A 3,148-nucleotide genomic window follows, 5' to 3' on the forward strand; every position below is an offset into this window, starting at 1 on the left:
TGTGTGTTTAATTTTTCCCCATTTGTTAACTGCCATTAACTCTTGATTTATCCTTAATTTGCACACTGGCAAAAATTAAGATCAAATAATGCTCCCAAATTCACCCTGGAATAATGCCTCTCTAAACGCCTCCTCACTCACCACAGGCCAGCCAGGAACTTGCAGGGACTGCCTTCGCTGTGGCTTGTGGGTTGTCACAGCCAGACAAGTGTGCTCCTCACGTTCCGTCCCATTTCATCCATCATGCCAGACAGTGAATTATAAACTTAGAACAGCCCACTGCAGCTATTTCATCTAGTGCCCCACCTTCAGGCATTTGTTCGGGGAGGGGGGGGGATGTATCATAAAGAAGGTCTCCCCAAATAAATACCTAATTAATTGGCAAACACGTTGAAGGTTCTTAACTAGTGACAGGCTCCTTCTGGAGAGGGAAGGGGGTGGAGGGGAGGGAAGCAATGGAAGTATCACAAGGGCACATTGTCTGCCTCTGCCTATCTAATCCACTAACCTTTTCAGTAAGAAAACGAAGACAGATATTTTAAAGCATGAAATCAGCTGCCTTCTCATATCACCACCACATCGGGACATTGCTCTTGGATGCCTGCTATGCAGATGTTTTAAGCAATCTGCTCTCAGCCATTTAAATGACAGGGTGTGTCCATGGCATAATTTTATACATTGTACAAAACTATTAAACCCATTCAAAATAAATCTGTGGGAGCTAACTGATCGAGCTGTGCTTGCCTCAGAATTTCCATAGGAAAAAAATGGCTCCTATTTTACTCCCTTGGTTGCAGCACAATTTGTTACTCTGCGAAGGCTCCTTTTTCCTACAGGACTTTTTCCAAGATTCACTCACCTTGTTTTTCTCCTGATATCCACCTCAAAATAATCACAAAACTGGCCTGTGCACTAAAATGCAAGGTCATTTCCCACAGGTACATGGCCTAGGAGGTCCCCATCCCTGCCAGTGTCACTACTGGCTTTCTCGTGGTGTCATTTGGGCTTTTCCTGAACAACAAGGGACCCGGCATTAGTGATGAATAGTTTACTGGCAGGTGTCTAGCCATCACTCTTGTAAAGAGGCTGTCTGTCTCCATTAAAATCCATCTGGTGGGAACAACTTGGTAAAGCAGAGGGGGAGAAGAGGATGAAGCAGAGGAGGAAGAGGAGGAGGGGGGAGGAGGAAGTAGACACTGGACGCACTTCTGATATTAAGATTGACAGAAAAGGATCAATTTAGGTAGTGACCACCCCTCTCTTGGTAAAAGCAGCAGGCCTGGGACCTTTCACACTCCTCTTGGGCCATCCAGGGTCACTTCCAGTAAAGACACTGGAGTCAAACTATTCTGGGCACAGGTGCCATTGAAAGAGCAGGTGGGAATGCACCAGTTATTCTGCCTGTGAATTTCTCCGTGGATTCCTTCCATCAAGTTGATTATAAGGACAGATCTTTAGTGGTATACTTCAGGATCACTGATAAACTTTAGCTTTTCTAAGGACATTGTAGAAGATGTGAGCTCATTCCTCAAAGATGGAGATAGTTTTATGCCTGATAGGTGGGTGAAAATTTGCTGATTGGTGGGTGAAAATCCTCCTCTTCCTCAAACTTCCTCTTAGAGTATGTGATCTTGAATATTGCTAGAGGCTTTGAAATTTCCGGGTAATGTGATCTTTCCAGTGCGGGACCCGCTCCCAGCTTCCCTGCAGAGGGGGCTGCGCAGATCCTGGGCCACCAGGGCCGGAACCAGATTCATCTCTGACACCCTCAAGATGCAGGGTCAGCTGGAGCTGCTGCTGGGCTGCTCAGGGCTCTGCGCCCACAGAGCCACTGGTGCACGCTCGGTGGGTCCCAGTTCGGCAGCCTGGTCAGCCAGTTGGAACATGTGATAGAACTGTTTCTAGTCGTGCCTCAGATTTGCAATCTGATTCATTTTCTCCAGTCCACACCTACTATGAGCTAGTGGATAAGCCAATGGCAGGCGACTCAGCATCCCCACGCTGAAATAGTTACATGATTTTGGGGTCACGTGGAGGGACGATGGGCAAGCGTCTGGCCTATACTACCTGATTCCATGTACTTCCAGTGTTGCTTGCTTTGCTTCTTTCCAAACTGCTTTGTTTTATTTTTTCTTTCTTCCTATTGGGGAGAAAATATATGTTTAAGTTCGCCCTACTAGAAATTATTTCTCCTGCCTTCTTTCACTTCCTTCTTATTTTCATGACCAGTTTTTAACACATTTTCTTTCTGTAAGAGGATTTATATTCCAAGGTCATTCTTCTGTTTAATTGTACATAAAATAGCTCAAGGTATTATTCCTCATACACTGGTTTCCCACCATCCGTGTTACTTCTTTTGAGGCATTCCAAGAGCCCAGTATTCTGATGATCTATTTCCTTATAAGTTCTTTCTCCAGCAAAACTATTGATCTTAAGACTGGCCAGATGTGCTGTTCTACAAGGCACTATTAGCTCGTTTGAGGCCTAAAGCACACTTTAAAGAAGGCTTTGGAAGCATGTAGGTGGTCCACTATAAATCACAGAACAGGAGTTAATTTAGCTCTCCATATGAAAAAATATCACTGCCCTGAAGTTGCTCTGCCCTGAGCAGGGATATATAACAAACTCAATCGATATGAAAATAAAAGTTGTCTTGACATTTTTAATAATGTCCTTTTCTCAAAGAATATGTGCTGCTGCTTCAGAAGGATTTCTTTCTTTGTTCCAGTCTCATTATTGGGATGAGGATGTAATTATGAAATACACGAAAGTGAAGTCAAAACTATAACCTAAAAAACATATAAACCAGTATATGCCAAATGGCATAGCATTAAGCAAAATCTATTCTAAAAAGATTAGAAATAGACAAGGTGAAATACTTAAGCATAAAACCTACAGCATCTCCTGGATCAAATATACTTGACCAAAAGAAAATAAAGATATCTAGTTAATTATTACAACTTTATTATTATAAGAGTAAAACAGTGGTTCTCAACCTTCCTAATGCTGCAACCCTTTAATACAGTTCCTTATGTTGTGGTGACCCCCAACCATAAAGTTATTTTCATTGCTACTTCATGACTGTACTTTTGCTACTGTTATGAATTATAATGTAAATATCTGAGATGCAGAATGTATTTTTATTGTT

General features: G+C 42.6%; 1 pseudogene; it reads right to left on the reverse strand.

Annotated features, from left to right (window-relative positions):
* Positions 1–745: 745 nt before the first annotated feature.
* LOC101638829 overlaps positions 746–3,148 on the reverse strand; it is a 9,433-nt pseudogene continuing 7,030 nt past the window's right edge.

Source organism: Echinops telfairi, unplaced genomic scaffold (genome assembly GCF_000313985.2).
Source record: "Echinops telfairi isolate 266 unplaced genomic scaffold, ASM31398v2 ScPeMD7_9;HRSCAF=40, whole genome shotgun sequence".
Classification (NCBI taxonomy): Eukaryota; Metazoa; Chordata; class Mammalia; order Afrosoricida; family Tenrecidae; genus Echinops; species Echinops telfairi.